General features: G+C 35.0%; 1 protein-coding gene across 2 annotated transcripts in view; it reads right to left on the bottom strand.

Moving 5' to 3' along the window:
• Positions 1–15493, bottom strand: part of STIM2 (stromal interaction molecule 2) — a 189491-nt gene that overhangs the window by 6402 nt on the left and 167596 nt on the right. The window lies entirely within an intron of this gene.

Raw genomic sequence — 15493 nt, 5'->3', positions numbered from 1 at the left:
TTTTTATACACAACACAAATATATACAAAAGAGAACTGATGTCACTAATATGTCATCAATTAACTTATCGTTATAGAAATAATTATACAGTTATTACCATCTTCCACCACCATTAAAAAAATATGAAATAAAAATGTAACAAAGGGTGGGCAACAGTGGCTCCGTGGCAGAGTTTTCACCTGCCATGCCAGAGAATGGGGTTCAATTCCTGGAGCCTGCCCGTGCCAAAAAAAAGTAAGAAAATTGAAAACAAGTTTAAAAAAAGCAGAAGTGAACATAAACACATGATACTTCAATATCATTCTAACATTACTAATTGCTTAGGCAAAAAATTATGCATGATAACATCTGTAAATGTAAAGACCAACAGAACATATTTATCAGGAATTTGTATTTTTTTTGCAAACCTTTTAGTTAATTTTAACATTAAAAGAGTAAAACTAACAGTACAAAATAGACTTGATTATTAAATATGGCAACCTGTTTGAACTTCAAGAAATTATAAATCAAAGCAATCATTTTAAAGATATTGTATACATAGTTACACAGCTAATTAGACAAGCAGAAGTGAGACAAGAACTTGTTTCTTGAACACTGATTATTGTAGAATGCATAAGACTTTTACATCATCTTGTTTCTGCTACCAATCTGTCTAGACTCAAGTAGGAAATAAACACACTTCCCCTCTATCCTTAATGTCCTCATTGAATGAATGGGCTTCACATTTCTTTGCCTTAATTGAAACACAGACTCTCTAGAACAGCCTTCTCAAGCTGAAGATACTCATTCTTACACACCTCATAAACTATAGTAGCATCAGGAGATAAGGTAGCTTCCCATTCCCAAATATTGTATGCAAACCCTTACTCCTACACTATCCTACAAAAATGTCTACCCTTTTAAACCACACTATTAAACTACATCAATCTTTCACCTCCACTTCACTGGTTACTTCCCCGTCATACTTTCTTACCAATCCATTCAACTTATAATCAACTTGAGCACTCTCATTTGTAAGACCTCTCCAACACTGAAACCAAATGGTGCTTCATCTCTTCTCCTTCTCCTTTATCTCTATTCTGCTACACCAGCCATTCTCATACCTTGCCCTTTCCATCATTCAGAACTGCTCCATCCTTGAATTGAAAAAATATGGACATTTAGATTCTGACCACATCCCTATCATTCTAGTTCACAAAGTTGGAAAAAAATATTTTATGAAGAAGTTTTAAGTTTAGTTTATGTGAGAAAAATTCTAAGCAATTCAAAAAAGAATATGACATAAAGATGAGAATAAACGGTTCACATCTAGAAATCATTTACAAAACTGAACAATCTTGTCTAAAAATTTTCTTCTTACATATCTTGTCACCTCTTTTGCCTAGAAATATGTACAACTTCTCCTTGAGAGTTATGTATGCTTGAAGTTGAGGGTCCATCTTCCTTGTTGCTTGAAGGAGTTGTCTACAGTTGTAACACCATAAAACTTACATAGGATTAAAAAGCCATGTGCTTGTAACAAGCTTTCCTTTCAATAACGTGAAAATTTGTGTTTTATGAAATCTTCAGGCCATTATTAATTACTAATGAAGGCAGATACCATTCCCACCTATGATTGATAAGAGTAGTTAAATGAGATGTTGATTCGCTGTACAGAAATTTACTTCTAAGTTTTCATTCTAATATCAATAATTACCTAGAAAATCATAGCAGTTTAACACGATCCTATATTTACAAACTGTATCTTGTGATGTGTTTCCTACAGCAGAGAGGATTAGATTTTTATTTTTCAATAAAGGGATTTATCACCACTTTGCCCCAACATTCAAATCCAAATATATGGACTTCTGGTTCTAGCAATGTGGCAATTAAAAGGAAACAATCCACGAATTCCCAACAAGACACTTTAAACACTCTCAGACACTCTGATATGCTGGATAAAATATAATGATTGCTTTAAATGCACAGCTGAGCTTACAAGGAAGAATAGAAAATTCCAGGTGCTAAAACAAAGAGACTAAAAATAAGAGTGAGTAGGCCTGTGAGTGCTATACTACAACTGCAGTGGGAGGTCATCAGTCTCAGTAATCTAAGGGTTTAGGTTTTTATTTGGGGATATAAGAGTATATCTTGAGCCCACATGAGGTAAGGAATTGTGAGTGAGTGTTCTGGATTAAAAAAAAAAAAAAAAGAGCCTAGCCCAGAGGGGTTACAAAGATCAATGAAAAAATATATTGGAAAAATATCTGAAGGAAAACTTAATTACTTGATCACTGGACATAGGGATTAAAAGAAGGCTCCTGTGAAAATCTATATTCTCTAGGCCTGCACCTAATACTAGCTTGGAGTTCAAAACATCAGAAGGGTCTGCAAACCCTAATCTACAAAGTTAACAAATTAACATAAAAATTGGCCCTGAGTTGGTGATAACTACTGAAACTCCCATCAGAAGCAAAGGAAAACTATTCAGAGGATTACTCCTAGTTTTCCAGGAAAAAAAACAAAAGCAAGTCCCTTTAAAAATAGCTCAATAAAAAAGTTTAAAACACGAGAAAGAAATCTATCATAAAAATACATCTATTGATCGGGAACCTCAAATAATAAGATTATAAAATGAACACTAAAAAATAAAGATGTTTAAAACCATTAAACCAAAAAAACATAACTTGAAAATATGAGAAAAGAACAAGACATGTAAAAAACAGCTAGATTTTATGAAGAATAAAGTATAACTAACAGAAATGAAAAACAGAGTCACTGAAATTTAAAAATGAAAGAATGGGTTAAATAAAATTAAACAGAGTTGAAAGAGAACAGTAATCCAGAAGACAGATCTGAAGAAATTCCTCTGAATGCAGTACAGACAGAAAAAAGACTATGAAAAAAGGTTAAAAGATACAGAAGATAAAATGAGATCTAGCCTATAGCTAATAAACTAACATTAGTTAATCCTAATGTTCCTATATAAATAATACTCCAGAAAGAGTGAACAGAGAAAAAGAAAACATTTTAAAAGATAATGTCTAAGAATTTTTTCAGAATCAGTAAAAGACATTCTCAGATTCAAGAAACATACCAAGTACCAACAATTAAAAGAAAAATAAATCCACACCCCGTCACCTTATAATGAAATTGCATAAAAGCAAAAACAATGAGAACATTTTCCAAGCAATCACAGAGAAAAGACAGGTTACTTAAAAAGCAACTGGAACAATCTGAGTGCAAACTTCTCAACAGCAACAATAAGAGGCCTGAAAACAATGACAAACAACTTCAAAATACTATGGGAAAAATAAACATTAATTAGGAATTGAATAAACAGACCATTATTCCTAAGTAAGAATAAAAATAAAGACGTTTTCAGGCAAAGACAGAGAATTTACCACTTCAAATTGCTCACTGAAAGAACTTTTACTAAAAAATATATTCTCAAAGAAAAAAAAAGGAAAGCATAAAAAGCAAAATGCAATAAGAAATAAATAAGTATGTAAGTTTATCTAAACAATGATTTGGGGGGCATTCAAAAGAAAGCAAAATAGTAGACAACAAGACAACATTAACACATAAGACAGCAGGGGAGCAAGTAAAATGAAAGCATTTCAAGATCCGTAACTGTTCAGCATATGGGAAAGAAGCTGAGAATTAAGGAAAATGGGAAGGACAAAACAAGATGCCAGAATGAAAATCCAAATAAGTCAGCAAGCAGAATAAATGTAACTGGATCAAATTTGCCTTACCACCAACAGAGATTCTCAAATAAGATGCAAAATAAAACCAGAAACCAGACAGTACTATTTTTAAAACAGACATACCTAGAATACAATAATGCAATTATGTTAAAAGAAAGTAAAAAGCTATGCTGGCAAATATTAACCAAAATAAAGCTATTATAGCTGTGCTGGTTTGAAAGGATGTATGTCCCCTAGAAAGGCCATGTTTTAATCTAAATCCCATTTCGTAAAGGCAGAATAATCCCTATTCAATACCGTGTGTTTGAATCTGTAATGAGATCATCTCCCTGGAGATGTAACCCAATCAAGAGTGGTTGTTAAACTGGATTCAGGGAACTATGTCTCCACCCATCTGGGTGGGTCTTGATTAGTTTCTGGAGTCCTATAAAAGAGGGAACATTTTGGAGAATGAAAGAAATCTGGAGAGAGCAGAAAATGCTGCAGTACCACAAAGCAGAAAGTCCATGAACCAGCTCCCAAGAAGGAGCTTCATGAAATCAGGAAGCCAGGAGAGAGCTAGCAGATGATATCCATGCTCACCATGTGCCCTTCCAGCTGAGAGAGAAGCACTGACTGCATTCACCATGTGCCTTCTCACTTGAGAGAGAAACCCTGAACTTCATCGGCCTTCTTGAACCAAGGTATCTTTCTCTGGATGCCTTTGATTGAACATTTCTATAGACTTGTTTTAATTGGAACATTTTCTCAGCCTTAGAACTATAAACTAGCAACTTATTAAATTCCCCTTTTTAAAAGCGATTCTGTTTCTGGTATATTGCATTCCAGCAGCTAGCAAACTAGAACAATAGCTATTTTAATATTAGGTAATACAAAAAGTCAAAAAACATTATTAGCCAAACAGCAGTCCCCACATAACTATGAAAGGAATAATCAACTGGTAAAAAAAGGTATTACTTTGAACCTATATTTACCTAATAACTTGGTTCAAACTACATTAAACAGAAAAGAATGGAATTACAAGAAGAAATTAGCAAATGTGGGAGATCTTAACAAACCTCTCTCTGCAATTGACAGGAAAGCAAACAAAAATGCATATATATATGTAGAGATTTGATCATAATTAACACCTGGCTTAACTGTAACTAACAATTAAGAGAATACATTTTTCAAATACATAAAGAATATTAAAAATATATACCCACATAAATTCTAGGTCATGAAGCAAGTCTTAGGAAATACTAAAGGATAAATTTCATATAGACACCATTTTACTACAATACAATTAGTCGGAAATCAATAAATAAAAGATTATTTTTAAATAACCAACCAAAAAGTAAAAGAAACAAACATACTTTTTTTGGAAATTAAAACACATATTGCCAGATAATTCTATTTCAAAGAATAGACATATTAGAAATTAGAAACATTTTTAAATTGGATAATAATAAAAAATGCATATAGATATCAAAACTTGTGGAAGCAGCTAATGTGGTTCTTAGAGAGAAATTCATAGTTAAATCACATGTGGTGGGGGGAGAGGGTACTGAAAATTCATGAGCCCTTGATGTCTAAAAAAATAAAAAGTAACTCCAAGAAAGGAAATAAAAGATAACAGCAGACATAAATGGAGAAGATAAACACAACCAACAGTCCTTTCGAGAGAAAAAGGTAAAATAAAATAGACAAACTGCCCCAGATTAATCAAGGGGGGGGTGGGGAGGCATATTCTTCAAGAATGAAATGAAAATATAAAGATGAAACTAAGATTCTAAAAATTATAAAATACTATGAACAATTTAATAGCAACAAATTTTAAAAGTCACATGAAAATTGTTTTCTAGAAACATCTAACAACAAATCTGATTCACAAAGAAACAGAAACAACTACTAGACCCTTAACCATTAAAGAAGTTGTTTTAACAGTTAAAAAAACCTGCTGACCCCTCACCCAAACACATACATATACACCCCAAGTTCAATTTATAGGTACTTTCTTTAAATCTTCAAAGAACAAATATTCTATCTCTTATTTATTTTCTGAGTTGAAAGGAAAATTTCTAACAATAATTGAATGATTATTATGGTCAAGGTCTACTCTAATTGTTTTACAGGCATTATTTTAATTTAGACTACAAAACAACCCATCAAGTTAGGTTACATTTTATAGAACAGGAAGCTGAAACTAAAACAAAATACGTCCCACAAATTCACACAACTAATAACATAGTGGACTAAAGATTCAAACCCAAGCTGTCCTGTTCCAGACCCCAAATTTTTAAGCATTAAATTATAATGCCTCTCTAAAAGTAGAAAGGAATTGAATAGAAGAATAAAGAATGCTCTTAGGCTCATTTTATGATACTAAATGTTAATATAATCTTGATCCCAAAATCCAACAAAGACAATGCTAGGAATGAAAATTACTGGCTAATCTAATATATGATTAAAGATGCAAATACTAAATAAAATAATAAAACAAATATAGTTTATTGTATAAATAGTTTCTAGTGACAAATATCATTTCATAGACTTGGTGGTTTGGGGCTATGTACCCCAAAAAAACACGTCCTTAAAATTAATCCATTCCTGTGGGTAAGAACCCATTATAAATAAGATCTCTTCAAGATATTACTTCAATTAGGGTGTGGCCCAGATGAATCTGGTTGGTTTTTTTTCTTTATTAATTGATGGAAAAAAAGAAATTAACCCAATATTTAGATATCATACCATTCTACATATGCAATCAGTAATTCTTAACATCATCACATAGATGCATGATCATCGTTTCTTAGTACATTTGCATCAGTTTAGAAGAACTAGCAACACAACAGAAAAAGATATAGAATGTTAATATAGAGAAAAAAAATAAAAGTAATAATAATAGTAAAAAACAAACAAAAAACCTATAGCTCAGATGCAGCTTCATTCAGTGTTTTAACATGATTACTTTATAATTAGGTATTATTGTGCTGCCCATTTTTGACTTTTTGTATCTAGCCCTGTTGCACAGTCTGTATCCCTTCAGCTCCAATTACCCATTATCTTACCCTGTTTCTAATTCCTGCTGGACTATGTTACCAATGACATATTCCAAGTTTATTCTCGAATGTCCGTTCACATCAGTGGGACCATACAGTATTTGTCCTTTAGTTTTTGGCTAGACTCACTCAGCATAATGTTCTCTAGGTCCATCCATGTTATTACATGCTTCATAAATTTATCCTGTCTTAAAGCTGCATAATATTCCATTGTATGTATATACCACAGTTTGTTTAGCCACTCGTCTGTTGATGGACATTTTGGTTGTTTCCATCTCTTTGCAATTGTAAATAACGCTGCTATAAACACTGGTGTGCAAATGTCCGTTTGTGTCTTTGCCCTTAATTCCTTTGAGTAGATACCCAGCAATGCTATTGCTGGGTCGTATGGCAATTCTATATTCAGCTTTTTGAGGAACCGCCAAACAGCCTTCCACAGTGGTTGCACCATTTGACATTCCCACCAACAGTGGATAAGTGAGCCTCTTTCTCCGCATCCTCTCCAGCATTTGTCATTTTCTGTTTTGTTGATAATGGCCATTCTGATGGGTGTGAGATGATATCTCATTGTGGTTTTGATTTGCATTTCTCTAATGGCCAGGGACACTGAGCATCTCTTCATGTGCCTTTTGGCCATTTGTATTTCCTCTTCTGATAGGTGTCTGTTCAAGTTTTTTTCCCATTTTGTAATTAGGTTGGCTGTCTTTTTGTTGTTGTTGAGTTGAACAATCTCTATAAATTCTGGATACTAGACCTTTATCTGATATGTCATTTCCAAATATTGTCTCCCATTGTGTAGGCTGTCTTTCTACTTTCTTGATGAAGTTCTTTGATGCACAAAAGTGTTTAATTTTGAGGAGTTCCCATTTATTTATTTCCTTCTTCAGTGCTCTTGCTTTAGGTTTAAGGTCCATAAAACTGCCTCCAATTGTAAGATTCATAAGATATCTCCCTACGTTTTCCTCTAACTGTTTTATGGTCTTAGACCTAATGTTTAGATCTTTGATCCATTTTGAGTTAACTTTTGTATAGGGTGTGAGATATGGGTCTTCTTTCATTCTTTTGCATATGGATATCCAGTTCTCCAGGCACCATTTATTGAAGAGACTGTTCTGTCCCAGGTGACTTGGCTTGACTGCCTTATCAAAGACCAAATGTCCATAGATTAGAGGGTTTATATCTGAGCACTCTATTCAATTCCATTGGTCGATATATCTATCTTTATGCCAATACCATGCTGTTTTGACCACTGTGGCTTCATAATATGCCTTAAAGTCAGGCAGTGCAAGACCTCCAGCTTCGTTTTTTTTTCCTCAAGATGTTTTTGGCAATTTAGGGCACCCTGCCCTTCCAGATAAATTTGCTTATTGGTTTTTCTATTTCTGAAAAATAAGTTGTTGGGATTTTGATTGGTATTGCATTGAATCTGTAAATCAATTTAGGTAGGATTGACATCTTAACTATACTTAGTTTTCCAATCCATGAACACGGTATGCCCTTCCATCTGTTTACGTCTTCTGTGATTTCTTTTAACAATTTTTTGTAGTTTTCTTTATATAGGTTTTTTGTCTCTTTAGTTAAATTTATTCCTAGGTATTTTATTCTTTTAGTTGCAATTGTAAATGGGATTCATTTCTTGATTTCCCCCTCAGCTGGTTCATTACTAGTGTATAGAAATGCTACAGATTTTTGAATGTTGATCTTGTAACCTGCTACTTTGCTGTACTCATTTATTAGCTCTAGTAGTTTTGTTGTGGATTTTTCCGGATTTTCAACGTATAGTATCATATCGTCTGCAAACAGTGATACTTTTACTTCTTCCTTTCCAATTTTGATGCCTTGTATTTCTTTTTCTTGTCTAATTGCTCTGGCTAGAACCTCCAACACAATGTTGAATAATAGTGGTGATAGTGGACATCCTTGTCTTGTTCCTGATCTTAGGGGGAAAGTTTTCAATTTTTCCCCACTGAGGATGATATTAGCTGTGGGTTTTTCATATATTCCCTCTATCATTTGAAGGAAGTTCCCTTGTATTTCTATCTTTTGAAGTGTTTTCAACAGGAAAGGATGTTGAATCTTGTCAAATGCCTTCTCTGCATCAATTGAGATGATCATGTGATTTTTCTGCTTTGATTTGTTGATATGGTGTATTGCATTAATTGATTTTCTTATGTTGAACCATCCTTGCATACCTGGGATGAATCCTACTTGGTCATGATGTATAATTCTTTTAATGTGTTGTTGGATGCGATTTGCTAGAATTTTGTTGAGGATTTTTGCATCTATATTCATTAGAGAGATTGGTCTGTAGTTTTCTTTTTTTGTAATATCTTTGCCTGGTTTTGGTATGAGGGTGATGTTGGCTTCATAGAATGAATAAGGTAGCTTTCCCTCCACTTCAATTTTTTTGAAGAGTTTGATCAGGTTGGTACTAATTCTTTCTGGAATGTTTGGTAGAATTCACACGTGAAGCCGTCTGGTCCTGGACTTTTCTTTTTGGGAAGCTTTTGAATGACTGATTCAATTTCTTTACTTGTGATTGGTTTGTTGAGGTCATCTATTTCTTCTTGAGTCAAAGTTGGTTGTTCATGTCTTTCCAGGAACCCGTCCATTTCATCTAAATTGTTGTATTTATTAGCGTAAAGTTGTTCATAGTATCCTGTTATTACCTCCTTTATTTCTGTGAGGTCAGTAGTTATGTCTCCTCTTCCATTTCTGATCTTATTTATTTGCATTCTCTCTCTTCTTCTTTTTGTCAATCTTGATAAGGGCCCATCAATCTTGTTGATTTTCTCATAGAACCAACTTCTGGTCTTATTGATTTTCTCTATTGTTTTCATGTTTTCAATTTCATTTATTTCTGCTCTGATCTTTGTTATTTCTTTCCTTTTGCCTACTTTGGGATTAGTTTGCTGTTCTTTCTCCAGTTCTTCCAAGTGAACAGTTAATTCTTGCATTTTTGCCTTTTCTTCTTTTCTGATATAGGCATTTAGGGAAATAAATTTCCCTCTTAGCACTGCCTTTGCTGCGTCCCATAAGTTTTGATATGTTGTGTTTTCATTTTCATTCGCTTCGAGGTATTTACTAATTTCTCTTGCAATTTCTTCTTTGACCCACTCGTTGTTTAAGAGTGTGTTGTTGAGCCTCCACGTATTTGTGAATTTTCTGGCACTCCGCCTATTATTGATTTCCAACTTCATTCCTTTATGATCCGAGAAAGTGTTGTGTATGATTTCAATCTTTTTAAATTTGTTAAGACTTGCTTTGTGACCCAGCATATGGTCTATCTCTGAGAATGATCCATGAGCACTTGAGAAAAAGGTGTATCCTGCTGTTGTGGGATGTAATGTCCTATAAATGTCTGTTAAGTCTAGCTCATTTATAGTAATATTCAGATTCTCTATTTCTTTATTGATCCTCTGTCTAGATGTTCTGTCCATTGATGAGAGTGGTGAATTGAAGTCTCCAACTATTATGGTATATGTGTCTATTTCCCTTTTCAGTGTTTGCAGTGTATTCCTCATGTATTCTGGGGCATTCTGGTTCGGTGCGTAAATATTTATGATTGTTATGTCTTCTTGTTTAATTGCTCCTTTTATTAGTATATAGTGTCCTTCTTTGTCTCTTTTAACTGTTTTCATTTGAAGTCTAATTTGTTGGATATTAGTATAGCCACTTCTGCTCTTTTCTTTGCATGAAATATCTTTCCCAACCTTTCACTTTCAACCTATGTTTATCTTTGGGTCTAAGATGTGTTTCCTGTAGACAGCATATGGAAGGATCCTGTTTTTTAATCCATTCTGCCAGTCTATGTCTTTTGATTGGGGAATTCAGTCCATTAACATTTAGTGTTATTACTGTTTGGATAACATTTTCCTCTAACATTTTGCCTTTTGTATTATATATATCATATCTGACTTTCCTTCTTTCTACACTCTTCTCCATACCTCTCTCTTCTGTCTTTTCGTATCTGACTCTAGTCCTCACTTTAGTATTTCTTGCAGAGCTGGTCTCTTGGTCACAAATTCTCTCAGTGACTTTTTGTCTGAGAATGTTTTAATTTCTCCCTCATTTTTGAAGGACAATTTTGCTGGATATAGGAGTCTTGGTTGGCAGTTTTTCTCTTTTAGTAATTTAAATATATCATCCCACTGTCTTCTAGCTTCCATGGTTTCTGCTGAGAAATCTACACATAGTCTTATTGGGTTTCCCTTGTATGTGACAGATTGTTTTTCTCTTGCTGCTTTCAAGATCCTCTCTTTCTCTTTGACCTCTGACATTCTAACTAGTAAGTGTCTTGGAGAACGCCTATTTGGGTCTAATCTCTTTGGGGTGCGCTGCACTTCTTGGATCTGTAATTTTAGGTTTTTCATAAGAGTTGGGAAATTTTCAGTGATAATTTCTTCCATTAGTTTTTCTCCTCCTTTTCCCTTCTCTTCTCCTTCTGGACACCCACAACACGTATATGTGTGCGCTTCATATTGTCCTTCAGTTCCCTGATCCCCTGTTCAAATTTTTCCATTCTTTTCCCTATAGTTTCTGTTTGTTTTTGGAATTCAGATGTTCCATCCTCCAAATCACTAATTCTATCTTCTGTCTCTTTAAATCTATCATTGTAGGTAGTCATTGTTTTTTCCATCTTTTCTACTTTATTCTTCACTTCCATAAGTTCTGTGATTTGTTTTTTCAGTTTTTCTATTTCTTCTTTTTGTTCAGCCCATGTCTTCTTCATGTCCTCCCTCAATTTATCAATTTCGTTTTTGAAGAGGTTTTCCATTTCTGTTCGTATATTCAGCATTAGTTGTCTCAGCTCCTGTATCTCATTTGAACTATTGGTTTGTTCCTTTGACTGGGCCATATTTTCAGTTTTCTGAGCGTGATCCGTTATCTTCTGCTGGCATCTGGGCATTTAGTCAGATTTCCCTGGGTGTTAGACCCAACAGGTTGAAAGATTTTCTGTGAAATCTCTGGGTTCTGTTTTTCTTATCCTTCCCAGTAGGTGGTGCTCGTGGCACACATTTCTCTGCGGGTCCCACCAGTAAACGGTGCTGTGGGTCCTTTAACTTTGGAAAACTCTCGCCGTGGGGGAGGTTCGCCAGCCGAAGCAGCTTGGAAGAGCGCCAGCAGGCCCGGGGATCCGAACGCAGGGAGGGTCGCCGGCCGCCGCAGCCCGGGAGAGCGCCCGTCCGAATCTCCTAGTCGGCCCGGGGCGCCAAGCGTGGCGGGAGGGCGCCAGCCGCCGTGGCCCATGAGAGTGCACCATTCCCAGCCAGACCGGGAAGTCACGTGTTTGGAAGGGACCCCGGTCACCGTTCTCCGCGGCCTGGGGATCTCCGATCCAATTCTCCCAGTTTGTCCGGGGGGCCGTGCGTGGTGGGGGCACCAGCCGCCGCGGCTTGAGGGGACTGCCTGTCCAATTCTCCCAGCTGGCCCGGAAAGGAGGAAGGGAGGGACTCCGGATGCTTGCCGCCCCGGCCCGGGGACCCCCGCGCCCCTCGGTGGTCTCACCGGAGCGGGTTCTCCCAGCCAGTCAGCCGTTCCAGGATGGGGTACGCTGTCTTTTTTATCTCTGTCATGGCTCCGGGAGCTGTTCTGTATCATTTCTACTCCACTAGTAGCTGTTCCGGAGGAGGAACTAAGATCCGCGCGTCTTACTAAGCCACCATCTTCTCCGGAAGTCGAAGCTGGTTGGGTTTTAAACCAAATTACTAGAGTCCTTTAGAAACAGAGTGAAAGTAAAATGGTGAAATAAGCCATGAGGAGCAGCCAGAAACTGGAAGTCAACAGAACCCAGCAGAGAAGAGAGAAGTCAGAAAATGCTGCCATGTGATTTGCTATGTGACAGAAAACCCAGGGGCTAAGGATCACCAGTAGCCAGCCCCAGAATGGCATCACCTTGATTTTGGACTTCTCTTAATCTCAAAACCTTACATAAGCCATAAATTTCCACTGTTTAAGCCAGCTCACTGAATGGCATCCAGAAGAAGCAAAAACACTGACATGTACGGGTATTTATTTAAACAAAGTAAAATCGAATAGAATAAGGAAAAAAGAAAACAAGTGATCATCTCAAATTATGCAGAGAAAGAAGTTGGTGAATTTGACATCCATTGATTTAAAAAGAAAACCATTCTTAGTAAAATAGGAATAAAAAGGCATTTTCTTAACTTAAAGTTAGTTACCAAAAACATACAGCAAAAAAAATCACGCTTCATGGTAAAATACAAGAAACACTCTCTTTAAAGTCAGAAATGGCAATTGCCATGTTACTGTAAGTCTTAGACTGGACATAAGAAAAGAGAAAACACATAAGGATTGGGAAGGAAAAAACAACTCATTATTGTCCACCCCAGAAATTCAAAAGACTCTAAAAAAAGAGAATTCAGCAATATATCTGGATACAGAATCAGCACACCAAAATCAAAAGCATTTCTTATTTAACAGCAACAAGCAATTTGAAGTATGATTTTCTCAAAGTAAGGTAACATGTACAGCTACAAAAAAAAAGCTCTAAGGTACCTGGAAATTAATCTTTTTAAAAAGCACATATAAAACCTGTATAGAGAGGATTTTGCAATTTTATTTAAAGATACAAAAGAAGAGCTCCAGAAAGCAGAATTCATGAATAATTCTTCCCCCAAAATCAACAAATTCAAAAAAACTCCAATGGAACGTCTCTTAGAATTTCATGTGCTGATCCTAAAATGCCTGAAGAGGAGTGGACCAAGAGTAGCAATCCTGAATTTGAATAATAAAGGAAAACTTAGTCCCATCAGATATTGATACTATAAAGCTATAAAACAGAGTGGAACCAGTAAAAAGAATCAGAAAGCCTAGAAGCATTCATATGTCTATGGACAGAAGTGGTATTACATATCAGCAGGGATTGGACAGAAATAGACCTGGACAACTGTTTATCCATATATCAAGAGATATATTTAGATTCCTACTTCACGCCATACACAAAAATAACTTCCCTGTGGACTAAAGGTTTAAGGGAGTAAAGCAAAACTTAAAAACTTTTAGGAGAGCAAAAGAATGATTTATCATCTTCTGAAAAAGACACAAAAAACACAAACCAGATTGATCAAATAAAGTAAAATCGAATAGAATAAGGAAAAAAGAAAACAAGTGATCATCTCAAATTATGCAGAGAAAGAAGTTGGTGAATTTGACATCCACTGATTTAAAAAGGAAAACATTCTTAGTAAAATAGGAATAAAAAGGCATTTTCTTAACTTAAAGTCAGTTACCAAAAACATGTAGCAAAAAAAATCATGCTTCAAGGTGAAATACTAGAAACACTAAAATAATTTAAAATGTATTTAAAATCCCATATGATTAAAACGGGGAAAAACAAAAACAAAAATACCATATGACAGTAAAAAAGAAAAGCCAAAGCCTAGGCGAAGATATCTGCAACTCTTAAATAATCAGAAAATACAAAGAATGTTTTCAAATCAGTAAAAAGAAAAGCAGTCTTGGAAGAACTCCATGATAGTAACTAGCAACTCAAAGAGGAAGAAATCCCAGTGCCAACAGATGAAATGCTCTTCAACCTCACTGGCAATTAGGAAACAATTTAATAACACTAAGGCACCATTTCACACCCATTTGAGTTGTAAAACAAATAAATCAATCCAAGTATTGGTGAAGATACAGGCAATCTCATTAACAGTGAATGTGTAAACTGACAGAAATGCTTGGAGAGCAATTTAGCTATATGCCTAGGAAAGCTGAGAGGTACCTTCCCAATGACCTAGAAATCCATTTCTAGGTGTCCACTCAAAGAAACTCTGAGTAATACACAAGGAGACACAGACAGGGATGCTTATATATTATTATTTGTAAGAGCAAAGAGGTAGAAAGATTCTATCTCACAGTAGAAGAATAGGTAAATAAACTGGTTTATTAATATAATCAATAAATAAATTCATTAAATAGTTAAGGTGAATGAGATTATCTAGAGATAAACATAGAAACATTAAAATATACTTTTGAGTGATCACTGCAAAAGAATACCTACAGTTTGATAACATTTATGTAAATTTTTGAATGCACAACAATAGTATACACTGCTTATGGATACATATATGTGTAATAAAAGAACAACATGCTTTAGAATGACACAGAAATTTTGAGGAGTGGGAAGGGGGAATTATGTGGTTTTAGCTATATCTGTACTGGTTGCTTCAGAGACAGGGATGAATAAGGCAAATGTTAAAATTTGCTTATCATGGTGGAAGATGGGTATATTATTTTCAATAAATAAGCACATCTGAAGGGATTTATTATAAGAAATTTTAAATGAATTGGCACTACAGTGACATTATGAAAATATTGAGCAAATGCTAAAAAAGTAATAGGAAAATAAATATCATCTATTCTCCTACCCACACAGAGCTAACCATTGATAACATGCAAATTAAAAAGACATCCCAGTCTTTTTAATTTGCATAGAATTAACAAGACAGTATTACTTTGTGTTACAGTTTTATAATCTTTTGCTTAACTTCTAATATACTGAAAGCATATTTCCTTATTATTGCAAAGTTATAGAAGTTATATATCCCATGGTAAAAAAAAATAGCTCAGAAAGGATATAATGAAGAACCTTTATCCTCCCTAGACCCTAGACCTACTGCAAGAGTTTCTTCTTGTTTATCAAGTCTGAAAATGTGTAACTTTCTGCTTTTAAAACTAAGCAAATAGACTTGAGTACCACTATGGTGCCACTGGGTGGAGACAGAGCTCTCAAAGTGT

This window comes from Tamandua tetradactyla, chromosome 19 (genome assembly GCF_023851605.1).
Source record: "Tamandua tetradactyla isolate mTamTet1 chromosome 19, mTamTet1.pri, whole genome shotgun sequence".
Taxonomy (NCBI): domain Eukaryota; kingdom Metazoa; phylum Chordata; class Mammalia; order Pilosa; family Myrmecophagidae; genus Tamandua; species Tamandua tetradactyla.
The sequence above is the reverse complement of the archived record's forward strand: the minus strand, read 5'-3'. Positions and strand labels throughout refer to the sequence as shown.